Source organism: Anser anser (assembly GCF_964211835.1).
Source record: "Anser anser genome assembly, chromosome: 4".
In the NCBI taxonomy this organism is placed as follows: Eukaryota; Metazoa; Chordata; class Aves; order Anseriformes; family Anatidae; genus Anser; species Anser anser.
This window is the reverse complement of record NC_139724.1, coordinates 22,698,999-22,724,962: the sequence shown is the minus strand read 5'-3', so window position 1 is coordinate 22,724,962 and position 25,964 is coordinate 22,698,999. Positions and strand designations below refer to the sequence as shown.

Sequence of the window (25,964 nt, the reverse complement as noted above, 5' to 3'; positions counted from 1 at the left end):
TGAAGAGGTAGCTGAACTGGTGGAGTGGAAAAAGGAGGAAAGTTCAGAAGAAGGATGAAAATAAAGACAAGGATAGTGCTGTAAGTATGCTGATGAAGAAAGTGTAGAATAGGTCTTTGTGGCTGAGGGAAAAACCACAACAAGCCCAGATGCTGCTCCTGTAAAGGCAGCCAAAAGCAGCAGGGCTGCACGCCCTGTGGCTGAGCAGAAATGTGACGCATCAGGAGAGGGACGCCTGGGATTTCTTTCAGATTCTGGCACCATGTAGGCAATTACAGGAAATGTAAATTGAGCAAAAATGGGCAAAAAAGTGTTAAAAGGAAAAGTTTTAGTTCTCCTATATTGCAGCTAGATAGGTAGATGCAATAAATTGATTTTTCAAGGCCTTTTTTCCAAATAATAGATGCATGAATTGCTACTCTCGCCTGTGGCCTGAGTCCCTGCTCTATCTGGGTTTCCCCAGAAGATCATCACCACCCTTAAGCTGTGCTGGGCCGAGTCGTGCCTTCTCTGGCAGCTGGCATCATGGTGTCCCTGCTGGTGGCCAGCTGGGGTCTGTGTTCCTTTGTCCCCTTTGTTGGCTCTGTGTTTGTGTAAGTCTGCGGTGTTATGGGGCATTTACGGAGTGGGGGAGACCACCAGGCCTCAACCGGGTCCAGTCAGACTTTGGTCAACCTACACAGCGCAGTGACTCAAGCCGTGACATCCCCAGGATCTCCAGCCTTTGAGGGTGCCCCAAGGGCACCTCCTCGTGATGGGCCCTTGGCTGAGCAGGGCCTGTCACTGGCCGCATGTCAGCAGTTGAGGGCCTGCGGTGTGGGGACAGAAGGCCTCAGGGAGCCCAGCTGCATCTGGAGCCAGGCAGATGTGGGCCCAGGGGGTAACCCCTTCTGCCTGAAAGCAGTCTTAAATTCTCTGTGGAAAAGTAGGTGATATTGTGATAAGGGAACTGGAATGAAATAGCCCATCTTCTGTTTTGTAAAATTCAGTATACAAATCTTGGAGAAGGCTAGACAATGGCTTACAGCCTCATTTTACCCCATGTCCACCACTAGTTCTGCCAGAGACAGGGGGATATTGCCTACCAAAGCTGTAGGACATCTTAACACAGAGATGAACACTGCTGTGAGAAGTACCGAGTGGAAATGGCTCAAGATAGTTGCAGTCTTACCAGCTTCTTAGCTAAATTTGTTGTGAAGCAGGCAGTGGAGATTTACGGTGTAATACTGGGCATGCAAAGAAGGAAAGACAGAAGTAGGGATGAAGTTGAGACTGAGTACTGTTAAGACACCCTGCTTTCTTCCAAATGCTAGGAACTTTTTGCAAGCCAGTGCTGGTAGGCTAACAGGCTCTTAGCAAGAGCTAGGTAATGACTAATAAGAGCTACCAGAGGCAGATATGCTGCTGTGTTGGTTACAGGAGCTACAGGCTGTGTTCCTGCAAGTTGTGCTGAGCTGCTCTGTGCAGTATTCCTAATTAGTAGAAGTAGCAGTGAGTGGGGAATGTTTCAGGAGTCCTTTCCAGGCTTTGGGGGGGGGCTGAGGCTCAGGGTTCCCTGCTCCCAGCATAGCATGCTCTAAGCCTTAACCATCAGGCTGGACATGAGGAACCTTGCTCCTACTGATTGCTTCTTCAAGTACTATCCTTGTATGCCTTCTTTTATTCATTACTGCATTACACAGTGCTTTGCTACATTTGTAATTCTTTCCAGCCAAATTTTAATCTAGCCCCTTTTCTGTTCTGCTACTTATTTTCCCATGTGTTTTTCTGTTTAAAAACTTTCATGCATTTTTGATGTTTTCCTCCTTGACCGCTTGCTTTTATCACCATTCGTTTTTGCTTCTAACTCTCCTTCTAATTCCCTCTTTGTCATTTTCTTTCTAGTCCTTTTTCACCACATCTTGTCTCATTCTTTTATCTCATTCTGTTCTTGCCACATATTTCTCAAGGGGAGTTTATTAAGGTAAGAATAAGAAGAACTATATACTTTGCCAGATCCACTTTAAAGGTCTTTCCTCTAATTACAAGAAAACCAGTTGTATTTGCTAAAACAAATGACCAAATCACATTTTCTCCTGTGACTCACTTGTCCACTCCATATGGACACTAACTGCAGGTGTCCATACAGAAGCTGCAGAATAAAGACGCTTCCATCTGCTGAAAGCCACTTGACCAACAAACATGTCTGGATTGAGGGAAGTTGAAATATGGGAAACACCTAAGAAAGTGTGAATTAGAAAGCTAACTGTAAATAGGATTTTTAAAAGGCAACTTCAGTGACAAACTTACTGTTACGTCTATGATTTTAGAAGTTATTAAAAACAACTGGCAGCCATAGAAAGCTGGGTCACTCCAATTACTCCTTCCTTATATGAAAGCTTGTTTCAGACTTTTTTTTAAAATCAACTTTCCAAAGGCATGGGAAATGTCACATGCATGAGAAGTGAAAGAGAAATTTCTTTGTATATTCTTTTTTTATGCCTTTAAAAGATGAACTTGCTTCTTTTCACTCCCATTTCCTGCTAATTATTGCTAACCATAATGCTGCTTCTTGTAACCCTACTTTAAATGACACACTATGGAGCTCTGACCTATACAGTAGATTTTCTTTCAAAAGTATTATTTATTTAATCATCAGTACTTTAAAGCTTTTTTTAGAATAGTGTTCTTTTTTTCTTTTTCTTTCTTTCTTTTTTTTTTTTAAACACATCTTTGCACTTTAATGGCTGCTTACTTTAGGAGTGAACAAGTTCTTTTCATTTAGTATCCGTGAAGTCTTGATGTCCTCTGAGAACTTTTCCTTTTTCTCTGGGGAAAAAAAAAAGTGCTGGTGGAAATGTGAAAACCTGGGAAAAATGAGTCTGATCCCAACTGTAGGTCACATATTCTAAATAGCAGATGTTATTTAGGGGAGAGAAGCAAAAAAAAAAACAAAAAAAAAAACAAAGGGTGTGTAGAGGGAAGCTATGTGCTGCAGTTATGCTATATTTATTAGTATAGCTGAGTTTGGGATGTTGTTGTAACAGTGTTTTTGAAAAAAGAAAAAAAAATATATATATATATACACACAACTCAAAAAAAATCCCAACCCAACACAGGGTAAAGGTATTTTGGCACCACACAGTGGAAGGTAGTTTGGATGTCTGAGCCAGTGCTTGCCTGAGTTCATGTATCTTTATGATTTTTGTGCAGTATAGCACGGTATGATTATATTACACAATGATAATATATATATATCTGTCTTACTGACACAAGCCTTGCCTCTGAAGTGTAGGATTTGTTAGATCAGATCCATACTGTTAGGTGCAGATCTACTGAGATTTCTATGCTAATATAACCTTGGAGTAAGTAACCTCCAGGACATGTTTCCCTGCAGTACTCCATGTTGTGCAAAGGACATGCTCACAGTCCAGGCCCTCTTCTAGATAATGTTTGGCTTAAAAAGTTATCTGTTTCCATCATATTTTCTTGGTTTTGCTGCTTCATCTTTAGTTGCTTCTCTTCACCAGTGTGTGTATTTGTGAAAATATCCAACAATTTTTGACCCAGTTGGTGAAGTTACTCTCTGTTCCTGCGTCTAAGCTTTTGTGAATGAAGTAACAGTGAATTAAGTACTGTTATTTCTGTTCTCTTTCTCTGAACACAAATTGTTTTCAGAATTCAGATCATCAGTTCTTCCGGTTTCTAAGATGAAATATTAGTAAGCTATTCAAAGAAATGAATTCATTTATCAAAAATCTTAACGAAAGGGAGGACTGTTCATTGACTTCATAACTAAATGAGTATATGTACAATATGAGTGAAGCACAGGAGAGGCTGTATTAAGACAGAAGTAGAGGTAGAATGGGGTTTTCTTTTCAGTGTTCTATTAGTAGGGACTTACTTTTGCTCACAGAGATGTAATAAACTGCTTGTGCATACTCAAATTGTCTCTTTGTGACTCACTGTATGGAAACTGATTTCTGTAGAACTTTTACTGACTCTTGTGTGATTTTACTACAATGTTTTGGATTTTGTTCATCCTTAAATTGTTCCTTAAAGCAGTATTTTTGTCAGCTTTTTTTCTTAAGTGTCCGTACATGTGTTATGCAATGGATCTCCCAGAAACTGTTAAATAATTGTTGAGTTTAAGTGATTTAATAAACCATTGATTGGCAACGTTGAATTGATTTGAATGTGTATATGCTTATTCCACATGATTTTGTACATTTTTATGTCCCCAGCTTCAAGATCTGATGAGTGTTAAATGGCTTGATGCTTTCTTTTTTTTTTTTCTTTCTTGAACATCATCCAGTGTGCCCCTTGGTATCTTAAGCCATGTCAGCCCTTTATGGCTGCCTGTTACAAGCAGACACTTCTTACTGCTCTCATTCACTTGCTGCCGGCTTTCTACCTGGCATGTGAGGCTGAAACAGGGCATGTGTCGCACTGCTATGGTTTAGCCAAGTGGAAGGTGTGCTTGATAGGTAGGATGCTTCTCAATGTGCTCACTTGCCACAGTCTGCAGATTTCCTGCAGCCCTAACTGAGCAACATCTTGCTAGTACTGTGATTACTGTGGGACATTAAGTAATGTTAAGATAAAATGAAATTTCTTTCTTTAGTAAGATATCAAATAGACAAGTTAGCTCCAAAGCTCATAAAATGTACAGGTCAAGAAAAGCTCATTATGCACTCAGGCTGAAGGTCTGTAGAAAGCCTCCTTTTTCATCTGCAGGTGTCCTGCTTCCCCTTTTGGTCAAGGGGCAGTCGGGGGTCTGAGCCAGTTTTCCTTTTCAATCTGTCCAAATCTCATGGTTGGGTTCAGTCATTTCTTCTGTTAGATACTGTCCTGGAAATGGTCTGACTATTTAGTGATGATAAACATTACTTTCCAGCTTTTTTTTTTTTTGAAATGAGTGGTTATCTCTGTTAGTAGTACCATCAGCCCTACTTGGCCTGCCAGTAAATAGCTCCTTGTTTCATCTCTACCAGTGAGTTGCTTGCCTTATGCTGTACCTTGCATTCTACATAACTGCATATGTGAACGACTTTGGGATACAAATGTTCAAAAAGAATAAATGCAGCTCCTTAGTAACTACAGATGGAGATCAGTTAATTATCACTAACTTCTTCATTCAAAACCAGCAGACCTTCGATTTTCACATTGGTCTGTTGCACAGACAATGTTTCATTGTGAGTAGTGAAAGCAGTTATTTTGGAGGGTATGGATTATAAACCGAGGAGCAAATTCTTACAGTTTACCCTCTACTTTTGCGTGTTTGGGATTTTTGTTTTTGTTGCTGTTCTTGCTGGGTTTTGGTTGGCTGGTTTTGAGGACAACCTATTTTGAATTTTTGGAGATGACAAGTAACTGTATGGTTCCTATTATGGTGATCAAATATATAGACTTCTTGCACTATAAGATATATATGTTGTTAATTTAGGTTTGGTATTAACAAATTCCAGCCCTTGGAGTTAAATATTTGGCTTTGTTCTTATATCTTGCACACATCTGGATTGTGTGCAAGATGTATGCAATGTATATATATTTTTTAATTATGCTTTTACCTTGCCTTTCACCTGAACTCGGGGAAAAAAAAAACGACACAAAACAACAACAAACCATCATCATCATCAACAACAACACGTTTAATAAAAAAAAAGAAAGAAAGAAAATGCCCCAGGAGCAAAATGTGCTGATGACAATCTTTCCTCTTTAAACAGAAATATTGATTAAAATGTATGGAAAATAATCAGACAATGAAGTAAATAGCGCATTTCTGCTTCTACAGATTTTGATCACAGATATCCTTGGCCTACCACCGAACTTTTTCTTGATGAACTTACCATTTTTTTTTAAAGGGGAAAAGAGAAATGTAATATTTACAGTTAACATATTGAAGAACTAGCGATTATTGTGGAAAAAGTATTAGCTTTACAGGCTTATGCTCTGCCTATCTTTTGAACAGAACAGCTTAGAAAAACTTGTTTGCTGCTTACTTTTACTTTTAGCGTTTAAAACTTTATGACAACCAACAACATCAGTGAAGGGGGAAGAAGAATGATACTGGACGACCTTGGTATTTTTAACTTCAGATGTATATCTTAGTGCATATGTAACATGAAAAGTTTATCTTTACCTGTGATTTCTAGACATTAATTCTATAAGCATATCAACAAGATCAAAGAGCCACCTCTAACTATATTGCTGTTATTTACTTCTTAACCTTCTCATTGATACACAAAATAGATTGAGCTTCTGTGGGTGCATTGTGATGTGATTTCTAGTCCTTGTGTGCAATTTTAAGTATTACTTTTCAGTGACAGAGTGAGGGCAAAACTTATATGGCACACGTTCTATTGCTTTAATCCTACTTTATTTTAGCTGTGTACATCTTGTAATTGGCCCTTCTGCTGTGTGCAGTCAGTCCCAGGTGAGTACCACTTAGATGCTTTAAAGTCTGTTGGATTTGAGCATTTATATATAGCTTAAGGAATTCTTGACTTTGAGCATCTTCTATTTCCTTCTGATATAAAAATGCAGCTATCTGTATGTCATAGTCCAAGTCTGTAGTACAGTCCAAAAACCAAAGTAAATGCATGAAGGCCCAAAACTTTACTGAGGCAGGTAAGCAAGGGAGGCTTTAGCATTGGTTTGCCTTCATTAATATAGCAAGGAATAGTTGCAAATATTAAAGCTGTATGGTTGTTTTGCTCTCTCATGCACCGCACAGAGCTTGTCAGTGCAGGTCTGTGTAGGCAGAGCTCTATTGTTCCCTGCCACCCCATTAGCAGGGGAGAGAGTTAAAGCTGACAACTTTGAACAAGTTGAGTTGTTAAATTAATGTCAAGTATCTTTTTCTGGGGTAAGCATCTTTAGAAGGTGGCCTATTAAACTGATATTTACCAGGTATGCTAAAGTACCAAACTTCTAATTAATAACTGAAAACATTCTTTTACCCTTGGGTCATGCCCCATTTCTAGGTTTAATTGTTCTTATTTTTGTTTGTAAGCATTCATTATTAAATATATGTGCATATATATATCTTCTGTAATGGAAATGGGAGAATTTAGTGAAACCAAAAAAATGTTATAAGTAATGCTAATATTATAAAGAACTAAGCCTGTCCTTTGTGAATTCATATGTTGAATTAAATACACACTTCGCTTCACAGCAATAGTTATGTTAAATGAAAACTTTGAAGAGAGATGGAGACTGTTTATCTTGCGTTAAGGCATCTCAACTTTAACAGAGCATCTCATTTTTTTAATGACCTAGCAAATGTGGAAACACCGATCTGAGTTGCATGATCTGGATAAATATTACTGTGTAATATTGGACAAAACTATGTATATGCGGCTTATTTTGCATTGTGTTTTTTAACCTGTACAAGAAAGTAAAATGCAACTGCACTTTCCCTATAATTTAGAAAACAAAATGCTTCATAATGCTAGCATTTGAAGTAGGCAAAATGGGCTTTCACCTTGGAAGCTATTTCTAGGCTTTCTTATACCAAAAATGTTAAAAGCATGTGTAGGTTTTAATTTCATTCCTTTGTTGCTGAGCAGTTTCTGAGTTTCATTTATATCATGTAAGCTTAGGCTAAACTTGTGTATTTAGTAGTCAGAAATATTGCAAGTTGAATATGGTTTTCATGACAAATATAGTTGGCTTTTCTTGGCATAGTCTGGAGAAGTGCGTATAACATAAAACAGAAGAATATTCATAACACCTATCAAAAATGCTGGGTAGATTGTTGTAATATTTTATGAAAGTGTAATGTAACCACCATTGGTGTACTTTGTTTTTCTTACAAGTACATGACATTGGAAGTAGGAGTGGTTCTTAAAAGTTTTCCTATTCAATGATACCTGATTGCCCAGAGATGCCCCATCCCTGGAAGTGTTGAGGGCCAGGCTGGATGGGGCTTTGGGCAACCTGGTGTAGTGGGAGGTGTCCCTGCCTGTGGTGATGGGGTGGAATTAGAGGATCCTTAAGGTCCCTTCCAACCCAAACCATTCTGTGTTCTAAAGGTCTGTGATACGCATATATGTGCATTAAAATTAAATTGTGTTTTTCTGATGCTGAAGATAAGAGGAGATGATAACATCCAACAACCTCTAAAAGTTCTGGTCTGCATTTTCTGTAAGCTAGCTGATTCCTGATACAGTTCTCCTGAAAACTCTGAAAGGAAAAGGAGATCAGTGGGAATTCGAACACTGAAAAGTGACTTCAAGTCAAGATTTTTCTAGATTTGAGATTCTTATGCCTTTTTAGTTATGTTATTGTTGGCTTTAGAAGAGGTCACCATTTTAAATAGTGTTATTTATAATTTATTTAAGACCTACTGAAAACACATGTGCCTCAAAATAGGCCAGTTTAGTGTTTACTAATTTTTCAGTAAATTGATGCATTTGTACCCTTGACTTCATTCTTTTGTTCAGTACAAGAATGGTTTTACTGTACAATCGTACATTAGAACTCTAACTATTTAGTAACAAACTTCAGTGCGTGTCAAATCTGATATTTTAATTTTTTTCTGATTCTTAAGAGTTTGCAGTTCATTTAATTCTTTTTCGATTTTTCTTCCAACACTGGAAGCTCAAGATAAATGACTTAACAAGTTCAAAATTAGTCCATCAATTGCAACAAGTTATTAAAAGTACAAAGGACATATGTTTTATGATTTGAAAACATTTTAGAGTAAATATTGTAAAACGTCAGTGCTTTCAATAAAGCTTTTCTGGGAAAACTGGATGATTGCTCATATTGCTTCAGTACAGGAAAAAAATGTAAATGAATCTATCATCTCTATGCTGGCAAAGCTAGATCATGTAAATCATGGTTACAGTTAGATACAATGGCATTTTTCCATGCATTATTGGGTTACCTAAATGAAAACAGACCACCTGAAAATGTTAATCAGTTATTCTTGTTATATGATGGAATCCTTGGAAATGATGTCGTAGTTTTGCTGGTTTGTACTTATGCCACCTATGCTTAAGTTTCTTATTGGATGGAATACTTTTGAAAGCTGTTAAACATTTCTTTAGCAAAAAGCCTGTTTGATGAGAACTGCTTATTAGAATACAAGCATTGAAAGATTCTTGCAAAACCTCCCCTGCTTACTAAGCTCACTAATACTTTCAAATGATGCTAGTTTATTCTACAAACCAATTGCAGAAATCATGAATGAATGATGATGTTAATGAAACTGTGTACATCTTATTTGAACATTTTCTTTGTAGGTGTCCTTGGAGGCCTTTTTGCCTCCACTGCCTGCAAAACCACTAAAAGGATGGTGCATCACACCTTATGATCACTGGCCTTCAGAGAGGCAATGGGCACAAAACTGGAACACAGAAGGTTCCCTCTGAACATCAGGAAACACTCTTCTCCTGTGTGTGTGGCTGAGCACTGGCACAGGTTGCCCAGAGAGGCTGTGGAGATCTTCAGAAGCCACCTGGACATGGTCCTGGGCAAGCAGCTCCAGGTGGCCTTGCATGAGCAGGGGTTAGACCAGGTGGGCTCTGGAGGGCCCTGCCAGCCTCAGCCATCCTGTGATAACACTAATGAGTTACCTGACACTGGACTACCAGTTGGAGACTTCTGTTGTCTTTTCATGCATCTAATCTCATCTCCCCAGATTTAGGCTGTTAGCTGGTATTTTACAGTGGGTTTTTATTTATTTATTTGGTATTGCTGCAGGGTTCAACAAGACCTCCAGTTAAAATAAGTATTATTTTTTATCACACTATTATCCTGACACTTGTCCAGAGTTCTTCCAGCCTAAGCTTGGCTGCATTTATCCATTTATCTCATGGTATTTGTGCCCATGCATAAAGCCATTGGATAATTTACTTTTTTCCCCATTTTGATCTGCGGACTGTAGGAAATTGAGAGTTCTGTCTCAATTATATTGTTGATACTCCTACAAATAAGGAATTTCTGTTACCAAAACAAAAAAACAAACAAAAACCTGTCTTGTTTTCTGTATTAAATCTCAACTCTCATGTCATATGTTGTAACATGCTGGTTTTGTTTAAAATAAAACAATTTCACTTTCTTAGGATTAAAACTTGCCTGTGGAGGAAAAGTACAACAGTACTTTGGATTAAGATGTTTTAGTGGATGTAAATATGTATTTTCTTTGAAAGATCACTTCAGTCCAGAATGATAATATTTATCCTAGTATTGTTTTTATAATGATACAATCTCAATAGTCGAAGGGATGTAGATGTGGATATTTTCATACTCCTTTAGCATGCAGGAAGTCACATTAAGAATTCAGAGACATTTTACGTGTTAGAAAGTTAACTACTTTCATGGACGTTATAGGCCTGACTTTGTCAATGTTTAATACAATTAACATTATTTACTACTCCAATTACTAGAAGTGGGTATTTCTATGTAAGGAAAGGAAAATACAAGTAGGATTTCCTGTAAGATAAGAAGCAATGTGAAATGTTCCTTGTTTTGCTTTTCCATTTCTTTCTTTCTGCTCTGGCAATACCACTTTTCATATCAAAATCAGAGTATCTCACTGTAAGAGAACCTGTTGTGCTATTTAATCATTGTCTCTCTAAATAAGAAAAACGGTATTGGCAACATGGTCAAACTTACATTTTTTCTCTGACCCAAGATACTTGAAAGATCTAATGGAGTAAATGAAAGTGGAGATAAAATCAGCTTGGTATCAATGTTTAAAAAAAAAGGGGGGGGAAGAAGAAATCAAATTTGAATTAGAATTATTAGTATTGCCAGTAATGAGAGAATGAGCCTCCATCATAATAATTTGTGTCTATTGCTGGAATACTAGAGTGAGTTAAGGCTTGTTTTTCATTTCATTAGTTTTTTATTTGTGCACATTCTAAAATTTTTTCCATGGTCCCAAGGTGGCATTTCTTAGCTCTTTCTGTGACAGTGTCTCTATTAAGACATAATTTCCACTTGCCCTGCATTTGTGATTCTTAATTCATGGGGAAAAAACGATTCCTAGACATTATTGTGGGTATATTTCTTATTTATGGCATGAAAAGATTCTTATTAGCTGTTGCAATTCAAAGCTTATTCTATATTAAATTAACATATTCATGTTGTTTTGACTTCTTAACAGGCAATAACATTGAATGCTAACTTTCATTGAGAACATAGATTCTACAGCAAGGAAGTAACAGTAAGTGTTTATGTATGTGTTATGACTCTTTTTTATAAAGTTTTCTTTTTAGTAGGAGTCTTTGTGATGTTTAATCTAAGTATATTCTAGAAAGGCAATACAACTGCCAACTATGGCTGATACTGAAATGCTACAAGTAAGTTCTTAGTGCATCGGATGGTTCTGATTCAGAATATTTAGTTATGTTTCACAGAAGGAATAAAATAAAATGTTTCCTTGAATACTGTAATTGTTTTTATGAAATGATTCTTATTAAGTTATTAAGGTTGATTAGAAATGAAAGTGGAAGCATTAATATATCTTAAGCTTTACTATATTTTAATGGGTAACGGGAAACCTGAAAAGAAGAAAATGTCACGTTACAAGCAAAACAAGTGTAAGTGTTCTGGTAGGTTAAAACAGGGCACTAGATTGATAAATGATGAGCTATTTCTAGATTATTGCACTTATGTTTCACAGCCAAGAATTCAAAATAGCACTGAACACAATCTGTCATTAATGACCATTTTAACGGACATTGTCTTTGACACTATTTCTCTTAATAGCTATTAACGGTCTTTGTGGAAAAGAGCACAATGTGAAATTACTATGCAAATAAAGCCTTTTATATCCTTTCTAAATGTATTTTAACCACATACCTGTTGTAAAATGGAATATAAAAGAGAAGGAATACCAGTTGCAGTGTTTATCAACAGGGGATTATTCTGGAATTTATATCTTTTATTAGCTTCCAGTTTGGCTTCAGTTTTCATTAGACATTGAACAAGGATTGTTGGAGGGAGACCGGCAGTCTCACACTGAGTAGCAGTGTGTGACACTGCTAGAGGGTGTTTGTGGCTTCAGGACATCATAGCTCGGGGCAATGTCTGGGCAATATCATAGAAGAGTAAGCCCTGTAGTATTTTGAAGGGGTCTGTAACAATCAGTGCCATTACAAAACTGTGTTGTTAAGACTGTTCTTAGTAATTCATTTTTGATTTATGTCTACCTCTTTTTTCCTGAACTCTTCTCTACGTGTAAGTTATCAAAAAAAGTTACAGTAATCTTCCCCTTCCACAAGCTGTGGTACAATGAACTGAGAGGGGGAAAAAAAAAACAAACAACCAAACTGTGATTAAATATTTGAATACAGAGGTGTACTGAGTATTCTTAAATCAACTTACCTCCAGCAATTTTGGTGTGTATAAATTGGCAGATGCTGGATCAGGTGTTCACCATGGTTTTAAGTAAAGAAAAAGATAGCCACTTTTGGAGAGAGAGAAAAAAAAATACAAACAACACCTGCTTTTAATTCTGCATTTTGCAACATGAAAATCTTGGGCTGCTATGGAATGCAGCGTTTTAGGAGACAGCTCTATAACCTGATGATTTCCCACATAATTTCTTTTATTTTTTTCTAGCGGTTTGTATTTTTTTCTTGTTGTTTTGTTTTAATTATTACTAGTGGCCAGTTGTACTTCAAAGCAGTCAAGATTGTAAGACCGGTTGTTCTCTGGGTACCTAGCCCCCTGAGCTGGAAGACGGGGACAAGGAGCAGAATGATCTGCATGAGGATAGGACGGCTCTGCAAAGGGATCTGGATAGGCTGGATGGCAGAGGCCAACTGTATGAGCTTTAACAAAAACAAGTATTGGGTCCTGCAGTTGGGGTACAACAACCCCATGCAACGCAACAGGCTGAGGAAAAGTGGCTGGAAAGCTGTTCATCAGAAGGGGACCTGGGGTATTGGTGGATAGCCAGCTGAATATGATCCAACAATGTGCTCAGATGGCCAAAAAGGCCATAAGCATCCTGGCTTGTGTCAGAAATAGTGGCCAGCAGGACTAGGGAAGTGACTGTGCCCCTCTACTTGGCTCTGGTGAGGTTACACCTCAAATACTGTGTTCAGTTTTGGGCCCCTTGCCGCAAGAAGGACACTGAGGTGCTGGAGTGTGCCCAAAGAAAGGCAATGAAGCGGGTGAAGGGCCTAGGGAACAGGTTTTCTGAGGAGTGGTTGGGGGAACTGGCAATATTTAGCCTAAAGAGTCTCAAGGGAGACCTTACTGCTCTCTACAGCTACCTCAAAGGAGGTTGTAGCTGGGTGGGGGTCAGTATCTTCTCCCAAGCAAAAGGTAATAGGATATGGGGAAATGACCTCAAGTTGCACCAGGGGAGGTTTAGGTTGGATATTAAGAAATGTTTTTTTCCCGAAAGAGTTGTGAGGCATTGGAACAGGCTGCCCAGGGAAGTGGTTGAGTCACCATCCCTGGAGGTATTCAGAAGATGTGTAGATGTGGTGCTTAGGGATGTGATTTACTGGTAGACTTGGCAGTGCTAGGTTAGCATTTGAACTTGTTGGTCTTAGAGGTCTTTTCCAACCCAAATGACTCTATCATTCTATGATCTTTTGCTGGGTTATGTGTAAATATTTACATAAATACAAACAACATCTTTCCTGGTCTTTACAAACTGTAATCTTACTTCGTGATGGCACTGCAGTCCATGAGGAACAGTTGTCCTTATACATCACATGATACTTTTTTGTGGTATGCTGAGGGTATTTTGTTTTTAACTGATGCAATTGAAATGAGAATGGTTTGTTGGGGACTGACGTTGGTCAGTGGGAACAGAATCTTTAAAATCAGTCTTAATCCTGTTGGGGGAAGGGACGGGAACTTAAAATATTTGAGTAGAGAAGTTCATTCTGTCTACTGCAAAGGGAAAGATGCAGTTTTCACCAAAGATGCTATGAAGTGAACTCTTCATTTTCTCTCTCATCTTCTGTGTTCTCGTATTGGGTTTATGTGGCAAAGTTTTGGTGGGGGGGCTGCAGGGGTGGCCTCTGTGAGCAGAGCCCAGCAGCTGCCCCATGTCAGATCAGAGCCAGCTCCAGCCGGCTCCAAAAGGGACGTGCCGCTGGCCGAAGACAAGCCAGGGAGTGACAATGGGTGGGCCTCTGAAAGCAGAGTTGGGGGTGGGGGAGGGAGCAGGGGGAACTGCAGGGCAACAGTAGCTGGGAGAGAAGAGCAAGAAAATGTGAGAGAAACAGCCTTGCAGAAACCCAGGTCAGTGCAGCAGGAGGGCAGGAGGTGCTCCAGGCACGCAGCACAAGTTCCCCTGCGGCCTGTGGAGAGGCCCTTGGTGGAGCAGGCTGTCCCCCTGCAGCCCATGGGTCCCACATGGAGCAGATCTCCACGCTGCAGCCCGTGGAGGAGCCCACGTGGAGCAGGAGGTCTGGGGGAACTGCCACCTGCGGGGATTCATGCTGGAGTAGTTCGCTTCTGAAAGATGGACCCTGTAACCCTGCACTATTACAGAGGAGGAGGTAGAAAAAGGTGGATGAGAGGAAAGTATTTTTAGTTTGCTTTTTGTTCTAACTGGTCTAGTCTGTTAGCAATAGGTAATAAATTCTTTTTTTGCCCATAATGGTAAATGATAAGTGGTCTCCCTTTCTTCACTCACGAGCTTTTTTTAAATCTTATTTTCTCCCCCTAGCCTTCTGAGGAGGGGCAGTGAGAAAGCATTGTGGTGTTAACAGTGTTAAACCACCACAGTTCTGAAGTCCTGGCTATTCTGATTGTTCCAGAGGCTACTGTTAGTTTTTTATGTATGCACACCTACCAGTTAATTCTGATTATTTTTTCTCCCCTCTAGTTATTTAGTAGGTTATCTTTGGTAAAATGTGGTAAAAGTTCTCCACTTTGTCAGCTCATCCTGAATATGAAGGGGAGAAATAATTTCTGTGTGGGATCCTGTTCTTTATTTTTAACAGAAATTTGATTGCCAATAAGAAATTATGAAGATTGTTATTTCAAGTATGGAGACCTAACATTTATGAATATCAGGGTGTTGACATGAGTGTGTTTCCCTCTTCATTTTATGTCTCTACTGTACTAGGAAACTGGATAATCTACATGCTGTTTGCTTCTACAGAAGGCCAGTGCCTTCCGTTCTCCAGAGTCACTCATCTATTTACAATGCTTGCACAGTCCCAAAGCCCCCCTTGTTACAGGTAGGCCCAGAGTGCTGAAACGCACGTCCTTGAAGGGAATGTTGCCACATTTAAAGGCAAACTTTCTAAATTATGGCAAATTAAATCATTTTGGAGACATCACTGTTATTTCACTTTAAGATGTAAAATAATTAATGTACTCTAATTCATATAGATGAGACTTTTGTACAGCAGTAACTGCAAAAGAGTCTGTCATACTATTCAACCAGATGAGCTTTGAGCTAGGCTCACGATGCGTGTGGGTTGTTTTTTTCTGCTTTTTTTTTTTTGGCATAAAAGAAGCATTGTTAGCATGGAATCAGAACGATGATGATAGTCTGGGAGACATGCTTTCAAGGGTAACTTTCACAAATGAGGGTCATAACTAAAAGCTCTTCAACTAGCACTGAACACATTAAACTGGAAGAACAAACAAAAAGCTGGTGTTGGCAGATCAAAGAAAATGAAGACATAAAAGATACTCTTAGAAGATCAGTTGGCCTAAATATCAGCATTGTAGTAATATCTTTTCTGTCTTATTCTCTTCTGTTTTACCACTTTCATGTATACCTTGATTATTTTAGCCACCGGTATCGTTTCCTTCAAAAAGTTGCTCATTTGCTGACTGGAATTTAATGGACTAGTAAGTGTTCAAGCCTATGAGAAGAGACTTATTTCCTTGTTTGAGAATAAAGTGTTATCAGTCTTAGGGGAATTAATCGAGTTCATATTCTAATGGAAATAAAATTTTTATCTGATTCTCTTCTATTTTGTTCAGTTAAGTCTAAAAAGGTAAACCAAACATGATGACTGCATCTAGCGCATATAAAAGGCATGGGTGGTTGTGGGTATGTGTGTACCTATATGAACATTGACAGCTGTAGGAAGTGAAATAATATCTTGTTCACCAGTAGTGTATTTGTAAAGTTCACTGGTAATATGCATTTCACGTGATCAGTAACTAAAAAGGTTTGCAGTTTTATGTGCTTCTAGACTAGATGATGACTGAAGACTGAATCTGAACTGTCAACCTGTAGGCAATTGCTTGCCTATTTTTTTCTTATTTACTTATTAATTTCTTTTTTTAAAAAAAGGTGCTCTTTTAAACAGACAGGGTATGAATTAGAGACTGGATGAATTGTTGTCTTATTTCATTCTTTTATAAGTCCCTGTCTCTCTTCATTTAACTGAAAACAGGCTTACTATGTAAGAAAAATAGTCCATTGCGTGAGAACTGAGTGAAGTAAAAGACTATCTTTACTTCTGATAATTATACATGTTCAATTATCCATACAATTTGCTTTCTGCACGTGGCTTGGTGCAGATGCAAGCCCCCTCATTAGGTACAAGTGTCCTCTCTAATGGGGTTGTCTTAAGCTTTGGTTATTACAGCTGCCCTTCTGGTCACACAGCAGACAAAGAGTCAGGTTTCAGGTTTTGAAAGTGCTGCTGAGGCACTGCATGTCTAGGTCCTGACTAAAGTTGAGCAGACTATAACTCTTCTAGGAAGGGAACTTATTAATTAGGACAAAATGAGCTGTTCCTTTATGGGAAAACTGTGTCAAATAGACTGAAGTGTAACATCATTTACTTGGCTCTTTTTTCTTGGAAGAAGGTAGAACTAAGCCACTGCAGAACTTCTTTATAGCAATTAAAAAAATCTTGGTCAGTGGCCAGAGTTTTAGTAGAGATAACAGCATGAAGAAAAAGAACTTGTCTCTAAACTAGGTGTGTAAAAATAAATTTGTATTTTGAATGTTCTTGCTCATATCTTTATATATAAAGTGACTTGCTGTTATAAATGAACTCATTCTGCTTTAGCATAAAATACTGTCCCCTTCTAGTCATCAAAAAGAACACTGGATAAATCAGTAGGAACTTACAAAAGACATTGTTTTGTGGAGAGCTATGTGTTGTACCATAAAAGCTACTACTGGCTGCAAAATTGAATGGGATGTGAATTGTATTGCACTCATAATATTAACTAAAAAAATTGAAATTAACATCAATTTCTACTTCCATTACCCTGTGCTGATTAGCATAAAAGAAACTTTGCCTTGAGAACTCTGAGGTAAGAAACACATAAAAATCACTTCTAGCTCAGGAAAGGGTCTAAATGGAAATGGCTGGTTGCTGGGAAAGTACTGAGGGAGGGATGATATATTTTCTTATGTTCTTACACTCTTCTCTGACCTTTAGCCTGGGCCACATTTGGGGGGGAAAAAGCTGCTGGGCAAGGCAGTCCTTTGGTATATTTACTGCATATGAATATCACCCCACTGTTTAAAAAAAAAAATAAATAAAAAATTCTGCTATAGTAAAAATAAATAAAATATTCTGCTATAGTAAAAATACATTTTAATTGCTGTTTTCCTTCTGAAGTTCTTTGATATAAAATGACAATTATGGGAATGATGCTGAGTTTCTTTATGTCTTAGTTGTCATTTCTCTACCATTAGTGACAAAGTTGAGTTAAATTATGAGATTTTGATCTTTCAAAATCATCTGACAGCGCTTTCCCTCAAGCATACCAATAGGTGTATGCAGAACAATCTACATTTTTCCCCTTTTTCTAAGGCCTGAATGTTTTTGGGTCCCTAATCTGGTGGAGTGCGCTTCACACCCTAGTACAGAAGTTTTTTTTTCTTTTAATGGATCAAATGGATAGATAAGCCTATTAAACTGGGACACAAAAAAAGGTAGCTGACTTAACATTGTGTAGTGCAGAGCAGTAGGAGGGGGGTACAAAAGTGGCTTTGGCTGGAGAGCTCTGAGCACTTATTCTGTGCAGCGGACTTTAACTTCACTAAGAAGCGCGAGTAAAACTCTTGCAGTCACTAGAGGCTGATTGGCTCAACATAGGGACATTTTCAAAACTACTTACAACTTTCTCCACTGTTAGTAACAGGAAATACTGCTTATGTAGCATTCAGATGTGTGGGATTGTCTTGTTCAGTGTGTAGCATAATAATTTTAAAGCTAAGCTCAGCAGATATCCAATATGCAGTTCCAATGATTAGTATTACATATAGCATATTTCAAAATAAATCAGTATAATGCAGTATCAGCATTTCAAGGAGTCCATGTGATCTAGGGCCACAGAGGGGAGAATAAAGTGTGGAGAAGGTAATTAGAATGACCTTACATTACCGAGCTGGTGAGTGGTACTGGATCTTTGTCCAGAAGCAATGAAGTTTTTCCATAAGATGTTGCTTATCAACAGCATATGCATACAGATATCAATGACAGTTAATGTGCATACCTACACATGAATGTAAATAACAAACCAAGTACTGCTTAAGTTTTCCAAAAGCATTACTGATTTAGCTGAGCTATTCATTTCTTATTTTTTATAGCTTTAAGCTTCTGGCACACTAAAATTGTTTTTAGAATATTCCTTAATTATTAGTATGTTAATAAGACTTATTTATTTGGGTAAATTAGGCAGTCTGCCTGCTCTAGCAGTTAATGGCTAGGTTTGGGGTTACATTACATTAATTTGTGCTTCATTGTTGAATAGTTTTGTGTTTATGTTATAAATGGTTTGTAACTTTCTGTAACCTGAAAACTTCAACAGAGGTAGCACTAGATGCTCGGTCATCTTTAAAGTTGACTATTTCTTAATGTACATAATCTACAAATGCTTGTTTGCTTTTTAGTTTGCATTTTATTTTTAGAGTTAGGGAAATTAAGTAAAATAAATGTCTTAGGGCAGCTATTGGAAAAATAGACCATGAAATGCTGACTCGTAAAATATCTGTAGAGGAACAGAAATTGTAATTGAGCATTGAGAGTGGTGTTTTCTTTTTCATTTTCTGACATTGACTTCTATTGCAACTGGTAAACTAGCCTGAACTCACTGTTAGTCTGTCTATTCCAAATATGCCAGGTTGTCTATAAGCAGCCTGTGGACACCCATCTTTAACTTCTGAGGCTGCATAATCCACAGTGAGGCTATATCAACATCAAGAACATGAACTGATTTACTAATTGTGTTAGACCTCATAGTTTTAGCAATGTCAATCAAGCTGCCTTTTGATCCAGAAGCACTTTGTGGATTAGGTTGACTATTTTTTCTTATTATTTATTCTTATTATTTAAATTCTGCTTACTGTTTACATATTGACTCAGTTTAGAATTTGTTAATCTGTCCAATAATAGTTTTATTTTTGTTTGAAATATCTTGTCTAAATTCATATGAAGACATTTGTCTAAATGAAAATTGATATGACCGCTGTTAACTTCTTCAAGGGTATGGGTTTTTGAAAAATTAGACCTTCTTGTAGAATAGGTTAAATGGACAAAATTTCCAATTTTTGTTACTTTCTCTTCAGGCTAGTGGATTAATGTCAAGCCACTTATTACCCATATTTCATAGACTTGGTGGAAATGAGATATCAGCAATACAATTCTTCATATATGCTTTTATGGTACAGCTATCTACTTTATTGCCTTGACCTTTCAGTATTTCGTATGTTGACTAGTAAACCACTTCTTTCTGATGGTTTAGTAAGGCTGTAAGGATGGAAAACAACTTAATGACCGAGAAGTCAAAAGATAAAGATATGGATAAAGATCAAAGGTGCAAACAGTCTAATACACAATATATATCAGACATAAAGATTTTGATACCCCATTCTAGTGAGGTTATAATAATAGAGAACAATGTAAAATATTTCCCTTTCAAGTCTCAAGATTTAAGTGTATGACAACATTTTCTTGTTCTCATTGTGATCTTCAAAATGTGAGCCATTAAAAAAGCAGCATGTAATTGCAAAAGAGAAATATTCATAAGCAAATCCGTGTGTACCTAATAATTTAAAAAAAATTACCTGACTGGAAAACTACTCACAGACTCTCGAAGTATTTCAATACAAAGCTACAGGAGTTACCAAGAACCAAAAGCTTCTTCAGCTTTGCAGAATGAAGAGCTATTTGCCAGGCAGAGGGATGTGTTCTCAGTAGACAAAAATGTTTCTAAGGGCAGATTTTTCACCTCAAGTATATGGAATTCTATAGAGGATTAATGTAAAAAGCTGATAATTGGATCAGTGTTAACTGTTTCAGTGCTTACCAGAATGAGATAGTAAACTAGAAAGACTTCTTTACAAAGGATTTGATTGTCTGAGGATGACATTTTATTTCAACATCCTAGTTTCAACAAGCCCCACTAGGGGAATTAATAAACAAACAAGGAAGTACTACAGGCATGAAGAACTAGGTTAAATCAGGAGCCTAGTGAAATATGTGAGGTTCCTGTGACAGTGATTTCACCCTATGAACTGGTACAGTTTACAGGAGAGTGAAAAGATTAGCAAACTACCTATCATTTTTTTTTCTTTTAAATAGTTCTTGAGAAAATGCTTAATTTTGACAGTGATCTGGATTTTATTCTGAATGACATGTTCACCTAGGATTTATCATCCAGCTTAAAGGATTTAAAGGCTAACTGGAGGGTAAATAAATAGGGGGAAAAACCTATAAAATTAAATGAGTCTCTTTCAGGTAAAGCAAAAAGTGATGTATGGATATTTCATTTTTGCTATTAAAAGTTACATTACCCATCCACTGATGATCCTCTCTTTCATTTATCTAAGTGGTCAGTTTAAGTATTGCATGAAAAAAATGATCATTTGTACATCTCTGATCTAAAACCTATTTATGAGGAGACTGACATAACTCAGCAGATGGAGGTCTGTTCACAGTTGTCAAGACATAGACTTGGAAGTGAATAGAGAAACCTATTTCTCCTTTCTTATGGTAGACAAGATGGCATGATGATTCAGACAGGCAATGAATGTACAGGTTTTAAAATAAAAAATCTGAAGAAAACAGTAGAATCTGAAGGGCTCACTCCTATTAGTGGTTATCATCTCTTAACTGGACTTGTTCTTGTTTGTGTATTCAAGCTGGTGTTGTCCAGTACTAGTTATTTCATCAGCTTGGATGGTCACAGAGGCTCATTGAGCAAAATAGTATTTGAATTGCTTCAGCTGTGTCTTGAACCCTTCTGTTGAAACATTTCTGAATGGGATCTCTGTTTTCTGATCTCTTGTCGGGCATTCAGAAAACACTGAACATTTGGATTCTTGCAAGGGCTAGTGGATCAGTTCTGAGGTTTGTGATGGAAGGAACATACATCAGAGTTTATAGAGTTGATTTAGTTAATTAGATTTTGCAGAGCATATATGCACAATAATATTTCCCCAAAATGACAAATTCCTTTTTTCTTTGGTGCGTGTACACTTCTAGTTTTACTCAAAACTAAAAAAAAAAAAAAAACCCTACAGAAGTTCCTTGTTTCCACTATATATAAATGTGGGTTTTCTTTAAAGCCAAACTGGAAAGCAGAGTGGCTGAAACATGAATGACGGTTCTTTAAAAGCATTTAAGTGTCTAGACTGTGGCATTTCTACTACATAAAAAAGCTATAATAGGCATGTAGGTGGTATTTAGCATGAGTCAAGTAGCAAAATTGAGTATCTGCACCTGTAAGGATGGGAAGAAACATATTTTCACCTAAATTCAAAATACTTTAGGATGAGTATGATAAAGATTTGTAGAAGCACAACATAGATCTCTTTGGGGTATGTTCTGTACTGCAGTAATGTAACAGCCAAACAACAATAAAAAAACAAAAACTGTTCTAGCATATGCTGATCTGTTGTCTGAACTGAAATCTTGAGGTCTCTTTCTCCAGAACTGAGAAACCACTTTATTTTCTTGGGATTTAAGCTTTAAAAATCGTCTGAATTCAATGCTTATACTTCCATGTTCATGTTTATCATGCAGGATTGAATGTGTTCTTTTGCATCCTTTTGTAATTCTTTGCGTGACCTGGTCAAGGATTTCCAATAATTGATTCAATTCATTGGACTTAGAAGCAAGACTTGCAATATCCAACTGGGTGAGAAAAGAAGCAGTTTCCAGGATAAATCCATGTTTTCAGTTGAGGAAACCAAAATATGCAATATAGCCTAGTGTTGTTTCTTAAAGGCATAGAACTGTTTTTCCTTATCTGTTGCAGTGTTCTGGAAGTCTTAGGTAACCATATCCTAGTATAACAGCTCAAGGAGCAATGAGGCACGTACTCCTAAATAATTGCCTCAGTTTTAAACGATTTTGCAAATTATTTCAGAAATTTCAACTTTTTTGGAAGATTCCAAGTTTGCATGAAAATAATAGTAATAATAATAATAACTTGTATGAATTAATGCTCCTTAAAGTATCTTAGTTTTCTCTTCCTTGCATTTATTCTCTGTTCTTTTTGATATGCAGTGAAATCTGTGAAGATGTGGAGGGGGGAAAAGTTAGAATTCTAGAATCCTAGAGCTTCTTTCTGAAGGCTACAAGGAATGTAAGAGGAACTGGAGGAAAAAAAAAACTCCATGTTTTGAAAAAGCATTTTACTGAAGCAATTTCACATGTGTAAAGAATTACAGCATTAAAGCACAGGATGTAATTCTCCTTCAAGAAATTGATTATTCTCTTCTCTGGCCATAACCATCTCATGTCTAGAGATGGGGAACATAGTCTCACAACCTGATCAGTTTGCAGTAAGTAGAAATAAGGATACAATTTTATTCACACTCTTTTTCCATAGCGTATCAGCTCCACCACTGGTTGTGTTCATCACTGTTCAGAATTTAAGTCTTCAGTTTCTCCAGCTTCTTATTCCTGAGGTGGCCACAGACTGTAGACTACTCCAAGAATTACAGTTGAGTATCTCAACAAGCAAAGAACCTCAAAGGTTTCCACTTCCACCTTGTGGCTTTCAGCTGCGCAGCAGCTCTGTTACTTGAGAGCTACTGGAATTTACACAAGGGCAGTCTTTTCTATTATGGTGACTGCTATAACTGAAAATATGAAAGTTCACATAAAGGGAAAAGTATTTCCAATTTGTTCAGAGTTTGTGTATTCTGAAACCAAAGAAGACCATCTCAACATACTGGAGAGTAGTTACTATACAAGCTAGAATGATTTCTGAACTATATGGAAAGCTTTTAGGACCACATAATATTTTAAAATATGTACAAGCCACGGTAAACTTGGGAATTCTCTTCATTAAAATATGCTTCTCTTATGCGATTTCCTTGATAGAAGTTCCTTGTCTTTTGTGCCGATTGTGCAGATTGTCAGATCACTTTTTAAAAACTTAATTGGTCTTGAAAACTGATCCCACTAAATTAGACTTGCATGTGTTTGTGGTAAGCTTGTTAAAGTAAGAATATGTAAGTAGGCACATGAAGGTGTAGCTAAATTCCAAGTATTCAAAGTGAGAACAATCAACATGTAAATTATTGAGCTGTCAGATTAAATGAAGCTGAATATTTTTAAACTGATTTGCGTGTAGATAGTTACAAAAAGGCACAGATTCTGCATTAGCAAAAATCAGGAGCTCAAGCTTGTGCTCATTACTTCTTAAAATAAAAGGAACAGTAAGAACTATGTATCGTAAGTTATCTGTGCAGAAAGGAGTAGTGAATTGTCCAAAAAAATCAACTTAACTGAAGTTCTAAAGAAACATCCCCTTAAAAGAGTATTTTCATAGCTTTCATATACTTATTTTTTTAGTTTTTAATCTGCATGGATATAATTCTTAGTGGTTATACGTACTGCATTAATATTAGATTTTGCAAAGTAAAACTTAGAAGTAACCTTTCTTTTTTGATGAGAAACCAGATAGTAATTCTGACAAACTGTCTTCTCTAAGTTTGTGAAATAATTCATAGAGCTGAATGCAGCTCTTCACATAGCTTAGAGATGTTGCTCCAGAATGTTTTGCAGAACAGCCTTTGTTTGATTTATTTTAAGTATTTGATCATTCTGAAGACTGAGTATATAAAGGAACAGTTTGAATGAGGTGACTTTTTCTTTAAGAAAAAGGTATGAAATATATTTTAATATGTGAGAGTTGCTACTGTTGTGTACTAAGTCATTAAGGATTACTTCAGAATTCTGCTAATGAGAGATTGGAGGTCACTTAATTTGGTGTAACAATAAAAACGCTTCTTTGCCTACCATGTATAATCCTTTTTTGGAGGTGGAGAGGAGGAAAGAAAGAAATCTAAATTTTATGAAGTATGGAACAACTTTAAATATCCTAGCCTGTGCTACACTGAGATCTGAACCAAGCTCCATGGGTGACAAGTATTTCCATTAATGCGAGGCCATTGCTAAATGTATGGTGGCTTTGGTCTAGAAACACAATATTAATCCTTAAAACTGTCAGTCTTGTAACTTCTGTTTCTGATTTTTCAGCTGATTTTGGGAACCATGTGGTTCCCAAATGCATGCTGCTGTGTATCCTATTTTCCCTAGAAAACACATTTGGTGTTTTTCTAATTTATTCACTTCTGATATAAACGTTTGTTTTCAATATTTCAAAAACAAAAACATTTTTTTCCTCAATCAAAGCTGTGCTATTTGCAGTATCTGATGGGCTTCATCTTTCTTACATGCTTCAGCTAAGAGGTGGGGAGAATCCTTCAAGAAGTCCTGCATATTCCATGGCTTGGAAGCAGATTATTTGATATAAAAGCAGATTTTCAGTAAAGACAAACTAAATGACCAGCACTGAGGGTCCTATTTCTGTGGATTTCTCAAGTTTCCATTTCCACACTATTAAAATTCATTAAAACAAAACCACGGGATACAGGAACTCAGGCTCTTTATACAGGATTTCGGACTCTCGTATGAAGACCGTTTTTTATCTTCCTCCATTTTTTTCTTTAACCCAGAATTCCTAATTTTCCCAAGTCAAAGATGATAAACATTCCCTCACCTTGAAGATAAAGATGTACCAGTAATCTGTGTTTAGAGAACTAAATTTACGCTTTCCACTATGGATGCAGATGTGATCAAATTATAATAATAGCCTAAGGAGCTGCAGCATTTAGGCCATTGTAGCATTTGATGTTGATACACTAAAGAGATGTCATTGTAGCAGCTGATGTGGGTACACTTAAGAGATTTGGCTGGACAGAAGAGTGCATTTCCCAGCATGGATGGTCAGATATGTCTGCTCACTGACACGTTTCATCTAAACCAGTTCTTGTTATGCTGTGCAACCAATGGTGTTGGCAACCCAAGAGTGCTCCTTGACAAAACCACTGCATGGCTGCAACTTTGTTTAGCCCTCCAACGCTCAAAGGGTTCCGGGGGCAGGAAAAGCTTTCTGGATGCACTAGTTGTAGTAAGCAGGGACTTCAGCTTTGAGAATCTTTTATATTGGGAACTTGTGTGATGTTAGTATCACAGGGAAGAGTAGTAATTACTTGCAAACTAATTGTGGCTTTTGGGAGTGTTACAGCCAACAGAACAAAGTGCTGGTACTGAATAATAGAAACAGGGCAAATTAAATAGGAGTCTTTTAGCTGGGTTTGCAAAAGATGGTCAGATTCCAAATTGGGATCACATTCTTTGAAACGGCCATTGGGAAATTTATTTTATCAAGTGACTGCTCTTATTTTGTGCTTGGTCTTTCTTGAGGATCCCACTCAATGTGTGTGCACAAAAGTGTTTGTAAAATACGCTTTTTCTAAATTTAATAGTAATGTATTCTGTTTGAAGGTGATGTGATTCTGTGTTTATTTGTTAGCAACCCAAAAATTAGAAAAAAATTACAGCTAGAAAAGACTACAATTGGTTTCTCATTTTAATATTACTCATTATTCCCTTAATCTGTGGTTCTCAGATGAGTTGTGTTTTATTTTAAGAACTGGAGCTTAGACTTCTGATGAACCTTGGGACAGCTGACTTGATTTTGTCTGCATTTTGTCACTGATTTAAAATCCATGTATGATACTGATATATAATCTGAAATATACTCAAGTT

General features: G+C 37.2%; 1 protein-coding gene across 5 annotated transcripts in view; it reads left to right on the top strand.

Moving 5' to 3' along the window:
* The window catches only part of LOC310899262 (teneurin-3-like), a 1,088,357-nt gene that overhangs the window by 306,831 nt on the left and 755,562 nt on the right, over positions 1–25,964 (top strand). For all 5 annotated transcript variants that reach the window (XR_014584113.1, XR_014584114.1, XM_083835486.1 and 2 more), the window contains exon 5: positions 11,099–11,158. The gene's annotated coding sequence lies outside the window, so the exon portion shown is untranslated. The remainder of the gene's footprint in view (positions 1–11,098; positions 11,159–25,964) is intronic.